The following is a 22,463-nucleotide window of genomic DNA, read 5'->3' as shown; positions in this document are numbered from 1 at the left end:
TGTGATGAAACTAATTCTTATACCAATTGATCTACTGTGCTTTGTAAAGGAAACATAGATCCAAATTTGCGGTTTGTTAGCTTTGGTAACGTCTGTATTAAGGAAAGAGGTTAGGAATGAGGAAAACTTTTCTAAACAGATATGTTTTCGCATTCTTTCTGCTATGTCTGTTCAGATAGGTCACTCTTGAAGGTACATTAATACTTCTTGCTAAAATATATCTGAATGGTTCCTACCAAATCCTAATTTGCCCTCATTTTCTACTGGTTTTTGTACACGATCTTAGTTTTTGAAAAGATAATTTATCATAATAGTACCTTGCCGTCCTTGGGGGAAAAAAATGAGAACTGATGAGGAGGTTCTAGCATTTTTTGCCCCATTTTAAACCAAGAAGAAAAGATAAAACTTGAATTATATTTCCCTCTAATTAATATTCTGAAAAAAATGAAATTGAGACTAACTGAATCATTTTGGTTTAGAAAATGGTAAAACATAATAAAATATTAAGCATATTATAACATTTAATATTTTATATATTTCAGTATTGGAATTAATATTTTACTGTATGCCAAAAGTAAGTGTATCATCATATTTTATTTATTAAACTGAATATTCCTACCATAGAGGAATTAATATTACAGCTTTTTTTTTGTAAAAATAATGACATGTTGTAAAAACAATGATATGTTCCTGAAATTGACATGTTTCAGGCATATTTCTGAAAAGTATTTTTGAATTTTCCAAAAAGAAATTGTTCTATTGTCCTGTCATCACAGTGTCTATGAACAAATAAAATGTTTGTGTATATTCAGGTGAATAGTGTTGTTTACACAATCATATACAGTTAGAAAAAAGATCATTGTAATTAAATTGCAGTTTCACCTGAACAAGAAGATAGTGTGGATTGAATAAGAAATTTAAGATTTGGTTCACTGTTGTGATCAGTCATTGTTCTGAATTCATTGTTTTAGATCCTGACCAAATCAAGAGTATAATTGTATTTTAAATTCCACTGATTTTGTTGAATTGGGCCTTACTTTATTAATCAGATATGATTTTTTAAATTTACCTGTTGTACCATTTTAAGATATGTTAGATTTTTCTCTTTTGTTGTTACGATACTTACTGTGTATCTTTCAAAGTACAAAGAGAAGTTGTAGATCAATAATTTGCAACATGCAGGAAGGAAAAGAACATTTCTTTTCAGGTTTTCAAGACTCTATTTTGAATCAAAAATTAAATTAAATGCCAATCACATTGAAGTCAATGTGAGCTCTTGTATTTAAATAATAGCTATAAATTCCTCTCAATCTCAGCAGTGAGTCTGTAGTACAAATGAGATCAGCTTCTTCAAAATTCATAATTATTGCCATGAACAAACTTGTTACTGAAAGTTTTATGTTTTCAAGACACCTTTGTGATCAATGAAACTAGAGGCTTTGAAAACCTATTTTCACTTTCATTAAAAGGAAAATTACAGGAACCCCAGGTGTGGGTTTTTGATTTTCTCCTAATACATGTCTTAGAGACTCTTCTGCTGTGAACAGAACTATGAATAACAGGAGTAGCTGTGCTTGTTCTTGTCTACAGGTTGAAATTAGTGTTACCAGTTAGATGAAAACTAATTACAGTAGATAGTTTGGGGTTCTTTTCCTTCTTCCTTTTTTCTGTCTTTCCAATGAAAGTCTCTTATCTTTCAAATGTGGTCGCAAGGTACAGCATACTGTCTAAATGAAATACAAAACATACTCTCTAAATACAATACAAAGCAGTAACATTGTTTTTAATTTGCACAGTGCATTTTTATAATTTGCTCTTTTAAAATATATGTAAAAAAACCCACAAAAGACAAAAAAAAATCCAACCAACAGATTCACATCAACAGATAATGCAAAAGAAGTAGTGAGTAGCCTTTTAGGCACCTCTGTCAAAACACTCAGAGCTGTACAAAAATTCAAATTTGTTATGCTGAAGGCAGTCAATCCTTTCCTGTAACACTGCTTTATCCCCTCTAATGATGGATTATGATTATCAAGATATCCGGCAGAAAATAGATGGGAAGTATATTCATTTCCACACTATGGAATAATCTGTTAAAACTGATGATTCTGCCTTTGCCAATATTATTACTGAGTCCTTTATAAGAAGAGCAAGGCAGTCTTTGTCAATGGTAGGTATTTCTTGTCATTATAGTTGGATTATTTAATAAATTAATCATTCTCTTCACCTCGCCCAAGTACACCTTCAGAAACTAGGTCCCAGTCCTGAAGGGTGCGGAAAGCAGGAATCTGCAAAAAAAAATCTGGAAGTAGATTAGGAGAAAGAAATGCAGTGGAACAAAGTTATGTATATGAAGAAGGGATTGTTGTTTTTCTTAGCATTTTTGGAAGTTCAGAGAATTTGGGGTCACTTTAGTTAGGTTTACAAACAGCAAAACCAAAAAGTGAATGCTAGAAATTAGAGTTGTGCTATCTTGTTTTGTTGTTATTAATTAAGTGCTAAACATGCTGCAACAATGTGACCAGATGACAGTGAAGGCTAGCAGCATACTGAGCTGCATCTACAGGAGCCAATAGAGCATGGATTTGTCACTCATTGGACTGTATCTGGAATAAGGTGTCCAGTTTTGGGCCTCCCCGTATAAGAATGATGTTCATAAACTCAAGTGTCTTCAGGGGAGGGCCACCAAGGTTGTGGGGACTGGAGTGCTTGCCCCATGAGGAGAGACAGAGGGGTGGGAGCTTGTTCAGTCTAGAGAAGAGACAGCTGTGGGGACACCTAGCAGCTGCCTGCCCCCACCTGTGGGGAGGTCATGGAGAAGACAGAGCTGGGCAAGAGGACAGGAGACCATGATCAAAAATTGAAAGGAAAGGGTCTGACTGGATATAGGGAAAAAAAGAGCCCCCCAAAAGATAACTAGGTAATGGATCAGGCTGCCCAGAGAAGCTGAGAAATCTCTGTTCTTGAAGGTTTTCAAGACCTGACTGTACAAAGCCCTGAGAAACATGGTCTGAATTCAGTGTTGACAGTGCTTGGAGCAGGAGAGTGGACTGGAGACCTCCTGAGGTGCCTGAATGATTCTGTGGTTTAAGGGCTATACTTCGCATTATGTATTTACTGACCATATTGAATTTAGTCCTTCAGGCCAAGTTTACAACTGGCCTGAAACCCGTTTCAGCATTTTGCATATCATTTTTGCATATAGCAGGCAGCTATTTCATGTAAAAATGACCGGAATTAGTTGACCTGATAACTAAAAAAATCACCTCACCTGAAAAACATACGAATTGCAGCTCTGAATGGGGATAGATAGCTCCTGGGTTCCTGGAGAGAAGGGAGACCTCACTTGATTGCTTTCAGTCCTTTCCCACCTTGAGTCCAAAATGCCTGGGAGATCAGGCTCAAGCAGAGCTTGTCTTGTCTGTTGGCCAGCCTGTGAGAGGAGAGGCACGATTTCCCCTGGACCACTCACTTCTGTATATGAAACAGTTCTTATCTTAAAACAGTCTGGACTGTGTTTCTGATATGCAGTTGTTCAGTCCAGCTTCCAGTTTTGGCATCTAGAGGAAATTTTGTTCTCTATCAAAGACTGACACATTGCCTGGTGTGACTTTTTGGGGAAGTTACCTTGTTTTCTGGAACGGTGAACAAAATTTGTTTTCCTGCAACACCACAGACAGCTAATTTAGGTTAATAGAGATGGCAATCTAAAAGTTTGATGTTGTAAGTGGAGTTTCTAATTTTGCTAATCTGCAGTCAAATTAGACTAGTAGTTCACATGTCTGTCTGTTTAAGGTGACATATGAATATCTAGGAGATAATTTATGAGCTGCATTTGCCTAGAGGCAGAAATGGAAAACTAAGCCTTTGCAGACCTTGTTCTTTATGTAGACTCTCATTTTCTTTACTACGGGGAAGGAGGGAAGGTGGGCTGAAAAGACAGTCTTGAAATCTGACAAATGACTAAGTAAATTATAGTTAAACTATAACCATGGTATCTATGCATTTTACTAAGAAATTCATAATCTTTTACTGTAATGCCTCCTTATTTAGCAGAGAGATATTATTATTATTATTATTAATCTCAACGTCTGAAGTACTTTGGAGTTACTCAGTTATGTTTTATATTTCTAAACTCACACTAAGTGACACTTGAAGGTAAGTAGGTAAGATATAATTGATTTTATTTTTCTCCAAGAACATTTTTGGGGAAAAATGACTGACCATTCGTAGTATGTAAGATATGAAATTTCCTTTTCCTGCTTAGGAGAAAAAACAGTAAAAACAGCTAAGCTCTGTGACTACACATTATCATTGTATATTCTGCTCAGGTTTCAGTTAATTCATAGGAAGCTTAGTTTCAGGTCCAGTGCAAAGAACAAGAACTGGTTCTCTGTTTTAAACTGTGTTTCTTTTCACTTGTGAAGAGTGAAATTTCCGTGGCATCATTCCTCAAGGAACAAAAGGAGACAGTAGGCATTTTTACTTTGTTTCAGTTGTTCTTAGCATACATACCTGAAGTATAGCTTCAGTGAAGTAAACTAGTTTTCATAGAAAAGCAGCAAATTAAGTTTGAAACTTTAATACTATTGTCTTATGCAGTCTTTATTGCAATATCTTAGTTTGCATGTAAGAGTCACAGCAACTGTCAATTCAAGCTTAAAAAAACCGTCTATCACCCAAAAAGGTCACATCCCACACAACCTAAATTGTTCTTTTCTCAATATCATTTTTCTTGTAAGATTGATCTTTATTTCCTATTTCTTTTGGTATTGGGTCAGCTCTTGTTCAGCTTTGGAATCTGGGCCAACTATAAACAGTCTGCTTTTTGTAATATCAGAATTCTGAAGCACTGTAGTGTTAAAAAAGAAATAAAATGAAACCCTGATACTTAGACAACTTGTTGAACTGCTGTTCACAAGTCATTTTTATGTTCTGATACATTAAATTCTTTTTAGTTTTGAAACAGTATCAGGTAACATTATTTTCTATTTTGTTTATGAATTAGAATTTTTAGAAGAAATTTTAAAGATGCTTTCAAAACCAAGTAGCTGTTGTGCTCGTGCTAGTGCTTTCCATCTCTATGCTTTTACATAGTTCAGTGAAGTAAAAAATAAAACTGTAAAGCAACAGCCATAAGTTAAAATATTTCCTAAAAAACATTATTTTTCAGCTTCACTGTTGTATGGCATGCACATATTTATATTTGTAGTAGTTAGTTGAATATCCTTGTAATGGCCTGTGGACTGGTGTTTAACTCGTGGAATGTCTTGCTCACCTGGGCAACCCGCTCTTCTTTTTCTTTCTTCTTCTTTGTTTTTTTATGAGAGTATGATCTGTTCTTTAGCCAGCTCATGTCTTTTGTGAATCCCTTTTGGAGAATTCCTGAGCCCCTGAAAATTTCCCAAGTTTCACTTTACGTGTCTCTCTAGGACAAGCCTAACTGATAATTGTAATTCCTTAACTGCTGAACCGTTGATAAATTATGCCTTCCACAAGTTCACCAAGGGAACACTGCCCTGCCACAGGTTTTGCAGTTTTCTTGTTCAACAATGCTCCACTTCAGTGGATGATCATCAGTGTTTACTGACTTCATGCCATCTGAGAGCCTTAGCTCAATGTGAAATACAGAAAGCCATGCAGGTAAGCAAACTGCACTTTCAAAATGATTTTTACAGTCAGGTACAGTTATGGATAGAGAGTAACTTGTGTCAAACAGAAATCATAAACCAACCAGAGAGAGTTTCAAGACTGTAGTATTTGATATTTTTCTTATGATCACAAAAACACATATTGAAAAGATAAAGTGGGAAAAAAAAAAACCCAAACCTCACCTCCACTTTTTGCTGCACTGATAAATAGTTAAACGTTCTTACTATTTAAAGTCTGTCGCCTCAGGTCGAGGGAGGTGATCCTCCCCCTCTACTCAGCCCTGGTGAGGCCACATCTGGAGTACAGTGTCCAGTTCTGGGCTCCCCAGTACAAGAGGGATGTGGAGCTACTGGAGCAAGTCCAGCGAAGGGCTACAAAGATGATTAGGGGACTGGAGCATCTCTCTTATGAGGAAAGACTCAGAGAGCTGGGCCTGTTTAGCCTAGAGAAGAGAAGACTGAGAGGAGATCTTATCAACATGTACAAGTATCTGAAGGGAGGGTGTCGAGAGGATGGAGCCAGACTCTTTTCAGTGGTGCCCAGCGACAGGACGCAAGGCAACGGGCACAAACTGAAACACAGGCAGTTCCATCTGAACATGAGGAAAAACTTCTTCACTGTGAGGGTGACAGAGCACTGGAACAGGTTGCCCAGAGAGGTTATGGAGTCTCCTTCTCTGGAGATATTCAAAAGCCGCCTGGATGCGATCCTGTGCAACGTGCTCTAGGTGACCCTGCTTGAGCAGGGGGGTTGGACTAGATGATCTCCAGAGGTCCCTTCCAACCTCAACCATTCTGTGATTCTGTGTGTAGTGGACAATACATACTAGTGATATATATTATATTCTTCATACTGGATCACTTCTGGATTGAGAGAGTAAGTAACACAACTGTAATTTCACCTCTTATGATTCCTTCTCTGTTTTGTGAATTACAGAACATAAAATATCAACTATTGTCCTGAGTTACATTCAGTATTTTTTTTTCTGTTCTCCTTCTTCTCTAATATTATATAGATTCATTCACATTCATTGTTATGTGGCCACATGCAAACATACGTGGGAAACATGAATGTATATTTATACTTTCTGCAAGCAGCTGATAATTTCTTCTCAAAAACCAGATTTTGACATAAAACAGGAAGGAAGACCATCTTAGCAACAAATAAACTTTTCTGTTCAGTGTGGAGAAGAGGAGTTTATAGCAGTAGTGCTTGTTTCATATAATTTTGGGAGGTTTCTGTGGAATGGAAGAAGTATTGTTCTCAGGATACTTCGCTGGATTGAAGACAGGAAAATTCCCCCAAATTGCCCATGATTAAGGGATCCTCTGTCCACTGTTGTACTGTAGATAGCAAAAGCATTTCTTCATCACAGTCATATATTTATTAATAATTGCTTAATAGTCCAGATTATTATCTTTTGGAAGTTGACCTGGACAGAGACATTCTTTTGTAGGTTCAATATTCCAATAATTGTAAGCAGTAATGGTAGATCTGAACATTGTAATTTTAATTGTCCTAAATTAATTTCTTCTGCAGCAGGGGCAATTATTTCATGTTGTCCATTAATTGAGCTCCCCAAGTTAGGTTTTTTTTTTTTTTTTGCTACCTCAGATGGTGGGGACTGGTAGATGCTCTTCCTTTGGTCTATATGCTTATGGATTGCATTGTGAAACAGTCAATTTCCAGACTTCCAGAGAAAAGTGGATGGTATTTCCTTCTCTCTGGTTAAAAGAATAATAAAAAGAGGAGTCACCAAACCAACAATCTATTATAATATATATGGCCCCCTTCACGGACGTTAATGAGTGATAAGATCCCTTAAGTGATACACAGTGGCTTCCAATGTTGAAAGAATGGGTGGGATGAAGTCCTCTTTATTTGCTCTGAAAGCCCAGACTAGGAAACTCAGGTCAGTTCTCTGAGCTACGGTGTCTTGCTTAGCAGTTACAGTGTGGGGGATTTCAGACCTGCCAGTCATAAAAATTATTAGAGTAGCACATGTGACGACTCCCTGCATGAAAATAAACACCAGTGTTTCAGATGTATGTGACAGCTTCAACACAATTTAGCTAAGCTTTTAATAGAAATTGACTATATCAAGTATGTATAGAGCATGGGGTAATTGTAATTTAGAGACACAATTTATAGTTTAACCTACTTTTAGCCAAAACAGAACCACAGGTCAGAGGTCAAAACTATGGTAAAGGATGTTTGAGGTGCATGTACAGCACTCAGACATACACACATTGGTAGACCACAGTATAAAATTTTAAAATCCTGTTTGAATAAGGTATCTCTGTTGTGTATTTAAGAAAGATAGTTCAGAATATGTGAATTTGGGGAATTTGCCAGTCACCTTAACCTCTGACAAAGATAACTGTGACTGCATCATTTATCTCTGATGGTTATCTGAAGAAAGATTTTATATCTTAGACAACTTTTCTAATATTTATTTTTGTGTTTTAGTAAAGTCAAAAAAGCCTTCCACACATGCTTATTTTTATAAAGCTGTTTACTTTGCTCCACATTAATAGTTGGTCAGAAACTGGTCCAGCATGTTTAATGACTCAGTTAATAGTGAGACACAATCAGCAGCATATCTGACTTGGAGCATATCAACATTGCTATTAGTAAGTACAACATTATGCATATCATTATGCCTTCTTGCCATTGACATGATCAGAGGTATTAAATAGAGAATCAGACCCAGTTATTTTAATGCAAATCGAATGCTTCAGATTATACACAATCATATTTTTCAGAATATCTTTGCAGGGGGGAGGTTATTTTGAGATGATTTATTCAGAACTGTTCAGACAAAAAAATGGAACAATATATACCCTTGTTTTTTCCTTAAATATAGTTACAGAGAATGATAGCATAGCACATTAGAATATATTGATATAGAATTGAAAAATATTCGGTAATTCAGAATGTGCCAAAAACATGTAATTTGGGTTAAGTTCCAAATTATCAAAATGCTCATACAAATTTAAAATTATTCACCCTGTAGAGCTCAAATACTTGATCTTCCTTATATTGTGAGTGTATGTGCAGAGATAATACATCTTTCCTGCAGTCATGAGTATCTTGGATGGTCAGAATTTTCATTGACTTTCAACTGACCTTGTTGCAAGTTAGTTTTGTTCTTGTGCAAAGGTTTGGCTTTGAATAGCAGATCATAATTATGACATTTTAACTCCACTAGAGGGACCTTTAAAAAACCTTGACTGACAGTTTCATTAAATATTCTGGGTGGTCTAGGAAGCATTCTCATTTTCTCCTGATTACGGCTGAAAATGATCATACATACTCACATGGCTTTAAAAGTTTGTTTTACAAGTAGAATATATGAACAACAGGAGCCTATGAGAACATGATTAAAAAATACAAAGTATTCAAAACTCTGGGATAACAATCAGTCTCCCTGAACCTCAGGAGTAAATTTGTTCACCTGGATAAATTCTTGTTTCTGAATATAAGGGCTTTTCAGAGTCATATGAGAAATGCAGGTTTTTAAAATGCATCCACTGTTATAAACAAAATGTTTTAGAATTCTAGTTCCCTCTTGTGGGAAGGTAAATGTCTTTACAGAATGTATGCATGTATATAAATACATTTTATTTTAGGAAAGCGTGGACCACATTCTAACAATATTAACTAGTCAAATAATAAAATAAACTATGCATACCATTACCTAGAAGTTATGTTAGAAACTCAGGTGAGTTTTGAAAAACTGAAAATGAGATAGAATCCATGGTTGCAGTTTGCTCTTCTTGCTGCTTTGTTGGTGCACTCAGTTACAGCGATCATTTGTTCCATTTTAGATGCATTAAATGGTCACTCGCGTAGTTATGACTTTAAACATTCAAGGCTCGTCTTTGTGTTTTGTTGAGATAAAGTTTTCCACCTGACTTGGCTATGCTAGGATTAAGCTTTGGGGTGATTTTTTCCAAAATAGCTGGTTGTTTAGTGTTAAAAAGTAAACAATTAAAATAGTCTATGGTTTATTTTGTATTTTTGCTTCATATAATATTGACTGTATTATAGTGCTCATGGATTTGTATACCCAATCATGCATCTTCTTCTCTGTGAAGGAAAAAGGTTCTGTCAAAGTGTTTACTTATTTTTAATGTGCAAACCATACTTATTTTCTGAGATATCCTTCTTAAAGACTTGATCTTGAAAACACTTACATATATGTCTAGCTTTAAAAAGCCCTCCACAGGATTTCTTCTATCATCTTCATCTTCTCAGTTCCTTTTCTGAATTGATCCAAGAGACTTGTGACATTTCTCTTTTAAGACTTAACCATTTTGACTGTGAGCAGCTTTACTCACCTGATGTGACTTATGTTGGTGATTTTAATTGCAACTCAGCAGAACGACTGTCAGTGACCTACACTATTAGTTTTGATTGAAGGAGCATGTGGTTATTAGATCAATAATTATACTGCAACAATTACCTCCTGTAATTTGTTTTCAAAATTCTGTCTTAGCTAAAAGGAACTACAATGAAGCAGCTCCTCAGATGCAGCTATATTTGTCATTATCTTAGTACAGCTAAAGAGATCCAGGTTTTAGCAGAACGTTGAAGCACTGGGACATGTGAAGAACTGATAGGGGAGAACAAATCGTTATTCATGATTTAAATGTTTGGTGCACTTGACTTCCTCCTCTTGCCCAAAGTGCTTGTGTGACAGAGCAGTAATACATAAACTGTATTGGAAAAGCTTTTCTACTATTGTGTTCCAAAAACTTTATCAGATTTTTTTCAAATATAACAGTTGGTCTTATAAGAGAGACTACATTTTTGTATAAACCTTGTCTAGGCAATATCCTTAGACCATCACAACAAGATCACTGAATGTGGCAATCATACGCATAACCAAATAGCCTGACAGCTTTGAAAAGGAACTTCAGTTGAAAGAATCTTGCTAGATTTCTCTTCTTTTTAACAAAAAAGTATGGATTCATGTCTGGGTGCCTAAAAGTAAGCAGACCTAAAGCCACATCACCTGGTTGCTACAAGTATTCAGCAAAGCATTTTCCTCTCTTGTGAGACTTTGCAGCTTAAAATTTTTGCTTTTGCTGGATTAGGATGAAACAAAAGAATATAAAAGAAATTAACAGTCCCCCAAATTTAGGGAGGAAACGTAAGTATAGGAAGTCAGTGGAAATCCTTTTGTTTTGAAAAGCTGAATAGTTATATTTCATTTCTGATCTTTGTATGTTTCTTGTAATTCAAATAAATTTCTAACTTATTTTAAAAAGCTGATTTTGAATGGACAAAACCCATAATTTTTCATTTTAAAAATTATGAAACAGGGCATAGGATAATTTTAAAAGAAAATGCCAGGCTACTCCAAACAGGAAATTCATTGAAATTAGTCCTCACCCAAGGAAAATGCTCAGTTTTGTTAAGTTGACACTTTGGATGATTTATTTTTCCCAATAACTCTTACTGTCATTAAGTGAGCCAGCTGGATTGGCCTTTAGCTCCAGCTCTACAATATCCTCTGTAATCTAAAGCTAGCCAGTTTACTTTCTTATGCTTACTTTTCCTTATATTTAAAATAGAAATAGCACCTAATCCCCTTTCTGGATTGCTATGAAAACTTGAAAGTCCTTAGCAAATACAAGGCACTTGATACAAAGCATGGGTGATAATGCATAGGGATTCTGGTATTATCTTTTCACTTTAAAAAGGACCTCTTTTTTTTCTTTAATATCTTCATGTCTTCTGTTGTAAATGTGACTTGTACTTCAAAAGCAGGTTAATCATGATTCAGACTTTGTAGAGTAAAGTGAAAATTTTCTTGGAGACCATATTTTGTAATGCTGCTTTAAAAGGTAGAAGCAACAACAACGAGAGAAGGGGGATCTTGAAGGGTAATCTAATTCCTTTACTGTTTACCACAGCATCAACTAAACTGTCATTCCTGACGGATTTTTTTCTTACCTTTTCTTTGAGATGATCACAGCCTATCTAGTCTGTTCTACAGCTTCATTATCTCTGCTGTTAGAAAGTCTTTCCTACGGCCTAAAATGACTCCCCTTGCTACATTTAAAGGCTGTTACTTACTGCTGTATATAGATTATTCCTCTACTCTTTGCAACAACCCTTTATATACTTGGACATAGTTCTTTCACTCTTTGTTGTAGGTCATGTTTTCTAGCTCTCTGATATTTTTCTTCTATTTTTCTTCTTTACTTTGTGTTTCTTTTCTTCACTTCTTCAATTGGTCAAGATCATTTTGAATTCTGATGTTGTTCTCCAGCATAAAGTCTCCTGACTTTATGTCATATGCAGATTTACTTAGATGATCATTAATGTAAATATTGAACTGCACTAGCATCAGGACGGATTGTGGAATCATATTGAATATATTCTTCCATTTTGATACTTCACTGTAGATAAATATTCTCTGGGTCCAGTTATCTAATGATTGTTGCTGCAAACCAATAAACAGTTTCTTGGTGCCACATTTCCTCTATTGCTTATGAGACTGTCATCTGAAAAAATGTTACAAACATTGCTAAAGTCAAAATATGATATCTACTGCTTCTTCCCTATTACAGAAGAAAATTAGATTGACGTGATTTGTTTTGCTGCTCATCTTGATGCTGACTTCCAGACAGTATATTTGACTCTTTTTTTCTATTACTTTTTTCCAGAGAGTGAAGTTAGTGTCTGGCCTATAGACCACCAGCTTCTCTTCCTCTGTGTGTTTAAGATCGATTCACTGTAGTGGCCCATCTGCATGAATTCTCAAAGATGGTTCTGAGATTGCTTCAAGCACTTCTTTGATTATCTTAGGATGAAATTAATCAAGCCTGAACCGTCTGTAAACTTCTAATTTAACTTTTCTAAGTACTCTCTAACCTATTCTTTTCCCATATTAGATAGAAATTTTATCATTTTATTCCTGAAATCATGTTAGCCAGCCAATTGCAGCTGGCATTCATAATGTGAATTGCTATCAAAAAAAGGGGGGGGCAAAAAATAGGTAAAAAGGTTAGGAACACCCATTATTTTCCTGAAGAATTTTCGTATCTGCAAGGAGAAAATTAAATTCTTTATGGGGTGTGTATATATAGTTAGAATGGATGTTTACAGTCAATTCTCTGGGAAACGTGGAGACTGGACAAAACAGTCCTCAGCTGAGGTTGAGACTAGAATTGTGTAGAACTGGTGCCAATATGGGAGTTACATGTAGAAGCTAGAATAAAATAAATGGTTAAGAATCAAATGGTATGGCAGAGCATTTTTTTCTTTAAAGATAAAAAAAAATCTTGAAAAGAAAAGAAATGCAGCATTGAAATTACTGTCTGTAAGAATTTACTAGGGGAAAATGGTTAAAGAGATTAGAGCCGTTTTCCCTCCCTCTGCATTAAGAGTATCACATTTAACTATGTGTTTCCAGTCAAGTGAGAAGCGAATGACTGCCCAGTTGCCCATCCACATCAGTTCTGGTTAAATATCATCACCTCAAGTTAAAAATTCCCAAAGTTTAAAGTCAATGACACATTGAGTTACCTTCTGCATGAAAACAGAAAGAAGCTATTGGTCATGTAGAAATAACAAGATATGTTCCCTCCAAAACCCAAAGAGTACAAGATACTGAAGAGTCTTGAGCAGTAGTGAAGGGTAAAGAGCTTCAGTGTAGAGGTTAATCAAGATGAAAAGGAAAACTGAGCTTTCATTTCATGTCTCTCCTTTCTGTTGTTTTCCCTGTTCTCCTCCTTTCTGTTTTTGCCCTCTCTTTCTGTCTTTTGGTCAGACAGTAGGAGAGTATAGAACTGTGAGTTTTAACTATTTTCTCATGCAGAGTATTTTAAGACTTTTTAAAATGGTGGATGTGGTGTACTAGCATTCAGCTTGAACAGCATTTTTACTAAGTACTTGCAAAGAAATAATGAAGAGCAAGGAGATAGCATAACAGTCAAGAAATTACTTTTTTCCTTCATTAGCTATTTTTAAGCAATGTCATGGACTAAGAATCCTCAAAAGTCACTGCTTGTTTAGTCTTATTTTTCAACCATTTCCCGCTGGCAATTTGGCTTAAAATACCCACTTTCCACAAAATTCGTGTAGTGAGACAACCTCCACCCCCTCATCCAAACATGCACTTTTGCTATCCTCCCTATTCTGACATTAAGATTTTCGTCTTCCATTCAGTGTATGCTTCACCTCATTAATTCTTTGGCAGCCTACAGAAATGTTGATATTGGTTAGAAATCAGTCATTTGGATGTTATAAAGTAGTAATGATGTGTGGCTATATTTTAATTTTGCTGCCATGTGGTTACCACTCTGACAGATGGGGAGAATAACCCTACTAATTTATTATCTCTGTTGATTGTTCTATGCTTAATCCTGATTAATCATTGCCAAGGATTTCTCCATCAATATTGCACAAATATATATGTTTAAATTGGGAGGTATATACTAAAAAGCAAATATGGTATTTTGTGTCATTATTTTGGGAGATTCCACATACATCTTGAAGGCCAGGGAGGTAGGACCCCCATGTGTCTCTCCTCTAGCATTGGGTTGTGACAACTTTTTAGGTGATGAGCTGCTGGAGTTTCCCACAAAACGTGTGCGCAGTCCCTGTCCTCAATGTGTCCTTCCTCTTTTTATTATCCACACACATTTTCTATGTCACATCTTTCACTGAGCTTAAAGGACATATTTGTATTGCTGCCTTTTACGATACTTTCAACAGAAGAACTTTGGCACAAATAAACTTTTCCAGGCCTGTTTATGTTACTTTTCTCCAAAATAAAATAAAATAAAATAAAATAAAAAAGACTAAGATCTTTCATTTCTGAGGGATGCAGATAGCTTTTGAATGTAGCCAGTCCTGAGAATTTTATATTGATGGTTGTTTCTCAACTGTATTAAAAAACACCCCCCTCCAACCCCCCTCCCCCCAAACAAAAAAAGGCACCTTAATGAATAGCAGCTTCAATATTCTGTTAGCACCTTCCACAAGGATCACCAGATAAAGGAATGCCTTGCTGCTAGAAGAAGAAAGAACAGTCAATGATAAATCATATGTTATTAAAAATGAAAGTACAAGCCAGTTTTCCAAGACATTTGTTTAAGCCATACTTAAGCAAAACAGGAAGGCAGTGGCTTTTCATAAAACTGATTGTATCTGTTTGTTCATTTAGAATAAGCTATTGCTTTAGTTCAAAACATAAGCAGTAGTAACATAAGTTGAATTCAATTTTGCCTCAATTAATATATTATCAGCACTATTATTAACTTTTCCCCCCTCAGAGCAAGAAATTGCTTTGTTTTGTTGAATTCTTTTCCACTATATACAGGGCTGAAAGTGCTTCATAGTGTATATGCAATGTTAGCATTTTGTGTAGTTGTTATTAAAGAACACTTAACAATATATTCTTCTGGGAAAAGCCATTATGCTCTCTGTTACACTTGTATCCCAAAAGTAAAAAGAAGGTGATGGCACTGATGCAAACCTGACCTTTGTCAATTGTTTGCAATTTAAAAATTGTATTTTTGCCTGCAGTACAAAAAATGCAGAAATAATTCTAATAAAAATCATGAATTATTCAGTACCAGGGGCTTTGTAAATCCCCAAAATACAGAACATGCATAAATATATAAATAAGTGGTACTGGAAGCAAGTTCACTGTTATATCATTGTTTCTTTGTGTTCATTCTTCATCCTATGCTGAATGCTCTGCATTTCACTTATTAAATGATTATTTTTTTTAACAAGAAATTAATTCTATTCCAAAAGTAAATTGCTATATAGGTATGGATGTAAAACACATACATATACAAAGATATACTCACAAATGTGATGGAGAAAAAAAGTCAGAAGAGAGAATCCAGTTAATACAATGGTGGAAGATGACATTTAAAAAAGTAGTTGCTTTTATTATTTGTTTTTAACTGAATAAGTAAAATTCCATTATCAGGACATTTCTCTCAACAAGGCTGTCACAGTTTTAGAAAACAGATCTGTTTAACTAGGTATCATTTAGTTCTGAGGGGGGAAAAAAGCCGCCTTGCATTTTTGGAAGCAAGTAGACTCTGTGGTAAATACTGAACAGAATAGTTCTAGTGACTCAGAAGAAGTTTGGTTTCTCTTCTGTATGCAAACATCTCTGAAGAGAAAGGAAGTCTGGAATTTGGGGCGAGGCAGAAGGCATTCGGAGAAGCAGCTGTTACTTAAAGAAATGGAAAGAGTTACAAAAGAGGTCAACCTTTGACACCAAAACTTTGCCTGGAATAGTGTCAAGTGGAATAAGTTTTATCTCTGTTGACTTGCTGGCTGACTTGTCAAAATTTATTCTTATACGTTTATCACTAAACCTCCTGAGATCTAGGCATAAATAGTCAGTCAGAACTTATATCGTTAGCCATTCTGTTAAAATAATTTTTTCTTTGCAGTAGCTCCTGACCTGGTAGTAAGCTCAAACTAGAAATTCAGAATGACACTCCTTGCCATGAAATCCCCAAACTGCCAGGTTTTTGAGTAGCTGTGTAGCTTCCATGCTGATGTCTGGCTCAAGGGCACACAAATAGAAGACAGTTCAGAGTATAACTCCTTAATTTCTTATTCTTCCAATAATTTCAGACAAAATATGAGTAAGACAGGAACTACAATCTTTGCATTTTCTAAATCATATATGTATGTCATTAAAAATTTGACACTTGACAGCACATACTTCATTTGTGCCACAGAAATTTCCAGCAAAACTGTGTAGGAAAAATATCACACAATCGATACTTCTGTGCTAACTTAGCAAATACCAACTTTTTGATAACAAACTGGCAAAATCTCTAGTGTATTTATTTTAAAGTAACAGATCTATAAGGAATAAAATATATTGAAAGATTATTTAACTTCAAATGTATTGTTATTCCATCTAATAAAAACAGATGTACATGGATGATATAGTACACTTGTATTCAAGGTGTTTTTAACTTACACACTTCAGGGTTTTGCATAGCGAGTTTTGTTTTTAACCATGAAAAGTAAATAATAATAAACCCATCATTATAAAATAATGTATTTGGGCCATAGATTTGATAAACGAAGATGTCCTCCTTGAGGTTTTTAGTGTACATAGAATGTCCAGTATGCTACATTAATATATCATACATTTTTCTTTGTACAGTTTTTAAAATTACCGTCACAAATGCTTCTTTTTCTGTGGATTTTTAAAAATTTCTTTTATGCTTTTTTCTTTATTATGTTAATCTTAGGTAATCTTTCTTTATGACATTAATCTAAGTGTCCTTTTCCATGTACATGAAAATGGACTTGTATACATTGTAATACCTCCTTGACTACGGACTTCATTTATATAGCACAGTAGTATGCTGTGTTATGATGATTATTGATCTGTCATGTATATTATGTTCTAGTCTATAATGAATGTCTGTAATGCTTTTCAACAGACTTTAATAGATTATGTTTTATTATTGTGTGAACACTTTGTCCTCATGGACTAAGAGGAGAGATTGTTTAACCAATCTTGATAACTATAAGCAATTCCAGTTGATTTTTCTTTTAACTTATGCCACTCTGAAATATAACCTGCACAAGTATTCTGGGATACTTTACTCGCTTTTAATTTTTTTTTTCCTCATGTTACCATTTCAGGAGCTGTGCCAATATATACAAAAATAACAAAATAAATTCCTTAAAGGGACTGTAGGGACCAGAAAGTAACAGTGAGATAATTGCTGCTACATGTTTTTTTTTTTTTCCTTGTTCATTTCTTTATTTAAAGATGCCTTAGACTTTCCTAAGCTTAAGTAGGCTGAGGAACAAATCTTTATATTTTTTCTTTACTGTCACTTAGTCTGCATTTTAATCCTGCTTCCAGTAATTAGTGACTTTATACAGAGGTAAAACAGCTGATTCTCAGGTTTTCACCACAGAGCTTCTATTCCTCTTACACCCTGATGTATGGTTATTGTTTTTTCAGAGAGTGGCTCAAATATTAAGTGGATAAATTTGTTAAACTTCTGTTGTTAAGTGCATCATATGTAACAATATTCATGGTTAAAATAGTCCTGTATTCCTTGTTAAGATCACTGATGTTAACAAGATTTTACAAAACAACCTTTGGCATAGGTGCCAAGACATTTCACAAAATAATTCTATCCAAATTTATAAACAAAATGAGCCTTTACTTTGAGGGCTAATTTGCTTGGTCACACTGTACGGAAAAAAAAAAAATTGTGCCCAGTGAACATGCAGTGTTATTCCAGTACAGCTAATAGATGCACACAAATGTGGTACTGTGAGTTTTTATGTGAACTTCAAGGATTTTGCTATGCCTGCCCTCAACAGATATGCTTCTGTATTTTTTAGACTAGTTTTAAGGTCTCTGGTTCTCATGCCTGACTATGGCACTGGGTATTCTGGCATGAGGAAGTGCAAAGGTGGTTGTTTAAGCAGTTTTGCCTAGCTTCTTTATCCTGACTTTGTCCTCTAGATAGTTATGTTTTATAGCAGTGTTGATTGTTCATAATTTTACTTGAGAGTTATTTATTTGGAAAGGTGACTTTAAGAAGAGATACTCCTCTATGAATATTTATATCTAGGTATAATTTATTAGAAGAACACAGTCACATATATTTAGCAGATGATTGAACGGTTTTGTCCGAGGATTTTTTGCCCAGCTTTTGTTAGTGGCTAGTAAGGACATGCAACAGTAATAAAATCCATTGTTCTGAAATTTTCGTGGGACATGCTGAGTGTTTTACTTGTAATGATAACAATGAAACAGAGTAACTGTGTTCTGTTGAGTCCTTGCATGTTATTCCATCAGTACAGACTCTTGACTTATCTTAAGTTCAAGAGGCCAGGATGTTCATTATGCTGCATGTTTTCACAATACAGATATTCTAACAACAGTTCTGCAGTCCATCTTCCTTTCCATCCCTTCCCTTTCTTCCCAAAGGACCTGCAATCCACCTGGAACATCATTTAAAATATCAAAGAACATGAACAGTCATATTTTGGAATGAGTTATATTCAAATTAACTCTCTGACAAACCCCCCCCCCAATATTCAGCGAATGATTTTTCTCTCAGAAAATGCACAACACAGCTCAAATGCGTAAGATTTTAAAGCAATAACTGAAAGAACAGGATAAAATCTGAATATCAGTAGTTCAAAGACAATGTTTCACTTGAAAAATGATTTAGCATTGCATGATGGAACTAATTAGTAATATCATTATAAATTCTGTTGTGACTGTTGTACTTTTCCTATTGAGAGAGCTGATACCATGATAAGTTTCTATCACAGAGGCATTTTCTGAAAAAACATCCAATTAAAATAAAATGTGTAATTGTAGAAATTTAAGTTTCCTTTACATTTATTTCACTTATTATATTGTTGTTTCGGGAAAATATTTTGTTTGAGAACTAGAGACCTAATCCATGATTAAATAGCATAAGCATGTGTGGACAGTGAGGGGTACGTTTTAAAGGACAAACTCGGATAAGATCAGAAATGTTCAGCATTTCTTCAACTTGTATATAAAACCTTAAGGCTTTTTCTTGCCTGTCTGTCCGTGGTGTCTCTTACATCACATTAGATCACATTAGGGGATCTAGCTTTCTCTTTTAGGAGAATGACTAATACTTTTTTTCCTGCACCTTTAGTTTTGTAGTGTTTTTTCAAAAGGTGCTTGATCTGTGGATTTCTAAAGTCTTTCTGAGACAAAGAACAGTTAAATAACCCATGGCCCTTCAGGATACTGAGGCGTTGGTCTTTTACTGCGTAACCAAAGGATCTAGCTAGTTACCCTTTGTCTAAGAGCACTAGATTTTTCTAATGTTGGACCTTTTGTAATAAAAATTTGGGCTCTGATTTTTCAATAAATGTCTAATGGTAAATTTCAGTAGAAATTCTTACCGACTTGGAAGCTTCAGAGACATTTCAATGTTGATACTGTTGCTGCCCAAACCTTCAAGGGACAAACAATTATTCATTGATTTGGACAACACACCCCATTCATTTAAATCACTTAATGCCTTAATATTAGTTGAGTTGCCAGACATTTTTCCGTAAAGCCTGTGGCACAGAGCAGTAAAGGAGAACATTCTGTTACTGCAAGAACTCCAAATTATCTTTTCTAAGTACATTTCACTGTGTATTAACCCAATTTAGTATGCAAAGTAACCTCCACATTCCCTTTCACCATGCACTCAGCAATTTAACTTGTATCCTTAGAAGAAGAAGAAGAAGAAGAAGAAAAAAAAAAAAAGCAGTATTTCTACAGCTAGAATTACCAAGGAGACTACCTCTAGTCATTTACAAGGTACTTAATTGCACAACCCAACGAAGTATTTTCCATTCTGGTGCTTTGGGTTCGTTTGTTTTATCTTCTTTTTAATCTGTTCATTTTTATTGATTCTTTGACACAGAGCAGTAACAAGGGCCATCCAAAGGATCTGTCATTCACAGACATCCTTTGGTAGAATCACTTGGGAAGTAATCCCTTCTCTTTCCTTTTCCTGACTCGGATATTCCACCAAAGGTCAGCTGGACTTGATAGGATATGTTCTGTGTATGGAGGGTTTATAAAATCTGCATAAACACTCTGGGATAGAAGGTGGCCTTGTCATGAAATCAAGGGAAGCCAAGAAGTCTGGGCTCTGTGCCCTATGCTACCAGTGGATCTATAACCACCATACCTACCTGCGACGAAACCCTTCCTCTTCGTTAAATGGAGCTCAGTGTGTGTGAGAGAGAGAGAGAGAGCTGAGATGGAAGGAAATATGCAGCGTTACACATCTGACTGACATGGAGGTCAAATGCTTTGATATAATAGTAGCGAGGGTACATTAAAATTCTTGCATTTGGGACTCTTTAGAATAATTCATTATTTTAATACATACATTGTAATTATCATCACTCTCCATGAATCTTTTCCAGCTGAAAATGAGACTCCTCAGCTTGGTCTCCCCAAGACTTCACTTATTTAACCTTTTAGAAGGCTCTCTGTTAAATAATAACTTCAGCAGTGCAAAAATGGGCACCTCGTGCCATTTGACATACCTTTGAGCGTCTGAGGCAGCCACGCAGGGCTGGCAGATGTCACAGATTGTGTGGAAGAGGTTTGTCTCTTTTGGGGCAGCATGTGGAGGCTGTGTGGGATACCTTAGGGTCAGTGTCTGAAAAATGGAATTCGATACCTGTGTTTAGGCAAGTGAATCCTGTGCTTTGTGTTTCTATCCAAAATTTCATGTGGAAAACAATGTGAGGGAGGATGGTTTTCATACAAGTTCTGACTGAAATTAAGAGCAGAAAAAAACTGTTCACAAAAAACCCCGAACAGCTTATATTGCTAGCCCAGAATATTAGACTACTGATAATTTCAAATATTTAAGTTTCCTGTAAGATCTTTAAGCAATGTTTAGAGGCCTGTTCTCCTTATATTCCTGTAACAATAAGAATTATGCAAACATGTTGATAGAAATGTATGCCAGGTACAGCTAATATTTATGTTAAGAAAGATATAGTTTGGACATCCCAGAAAGGAATGGGTATAGAATATCCATAAAGTGTGAGACACTTCATATGTGAGACACCTCTATGCTTTCCTATGGCAGGCTTTTGTATCTCTTTTGCTGAAATTCTCAAACTGATTTAAGTGATTTGCACAGAAAGTAAAACTAGTGGAACTGTAGGACTGTATGTTTGGGGGAAAAGGTTGGGGAATCATAGAGCAGATTTCAGCTTGCAGTAGATGATAGCAATGACCTTTTAAGTAATCTCTGTTACATCTGGCTAAGGAATGTTTTTTACAGACCACTAGTACTCAACTGGCCAGGCCATGAAAATGCCACAGTTGTTAAGTGTGATATCTGTTTCAGCCCTGTAATGATTTTCATTTAACTCCAGAAGTCAGTGCTCGAGGATCATTGTAAATTCATTGCCGGACTAAAATTAAAACCCACTTCTGTTAAAAGAATATCACTAGCAAAGACTTCACTTTACATCCCTTGAGTAGTTGCTTAATGCAGGTTTCCGTGTTGAATTTTTCATTGTATGCATACCTGCATTAAGTATATGATGCGGAGTGACTGAAACACAGCTAAGTTTATAAATAAAGCATGCCGAATAATACAGGAAAAGGTTCCATTAAAAAAAAAAAGTTACTTGAAAGTTCACAGGAAGTGACCTATTTCTCGCACATGGTGCTGTCTTTTCTTTTAATTTGAAAATGGAGAAGATTTATTGCTATCATTTCTTTAGCTGAAGAGGGGATCCACAGTGAGCTAAACGTTGTCCAAGTGTTCTGGAGCCTCGAAATGCTCCCTGCCTGCCAGTAGGCTAGGGGGAACGTCAAAGCACATATAAAACATATATAAAATGCTTCAAGAAAATAGAAGAGAGAGGAGAGCTTTTGGAAGACTTTACATGATAACAGAAAGAGAGCTTTGCATATGAATTTGTGAAAGTGGCATCATGCAGAAAAGTTTTTTTTGAACAGCAATTTCGTGGGAAGCAGCCACTGTCTGACCAGATATAGCAATATTGGCAGATGCTGTGTGCCAAAAGATTTCACAGACTAGGTGAGTGATGATGCACAGAGTTTTATGCTTAACTAACTTTGGAAGTGCTAGTAGCAAGCTGAATTTGATGGTTGGTAGGATGCCAAGAAAAATGACTATAGGAGCTGTATTTTATATGGAGGTGTGCCAATATGTACTGGAGAGCAGGAGAAATAAATGGGGGAGGTGGTAAAGACAAGCATTAATTCATCTTAGATTATGGCATAATGCAAAGAAAAG

At 35.5% G+C, this 22,463-nt stretch overlaps 1 protein-coding gene and 1 long non-coding RNA gene across 2 annotated transcripts in view; one reads left to right on the top strand and one right to left on the bottom strand.

Moving 5' to 3' along the window:
- Nucleotides 1–22,463, top strand: part of DMD (dystrophin) — a 1,189,181-nt gene that overhangs the window by 596,819 nt on the left and 569,899 nt on the right. The gene's annotated exons all lie outside the window — the stretch shown is intronic.
- Nucleotides 18,504–20,758, bottom strand: LOC106500174 (uncharacterized). The gene is made up of 3 exons (XR_001295346.2): nt 20,725–20,758; nt 19,579–19,630; nt 18,504–18,630 (listed from the first exon to the last, which is right to left on the bottom strand). It is a non-coding gene; the product is annotated as an uncharacterized lncRNA (long non-coding RNA).

Source organism: Apteryx mantelli, chromosome 1, assembly GCF_036417845.1.
Source record: "Apteryx mantelli isolate bAptMan1 chromosome 1, bAptMan1.hap1, whole genome shotgun sequence".
Taxonomy (NCBI): Eukaryota; Metazoa; Chordata; class Aves; order Apterygiformes; family Apterygidae; genus Apteryx; species Apteryx mantelli.
This window is presented reverse-complemented; position numbering and strand designations above follow the sequence as displayed.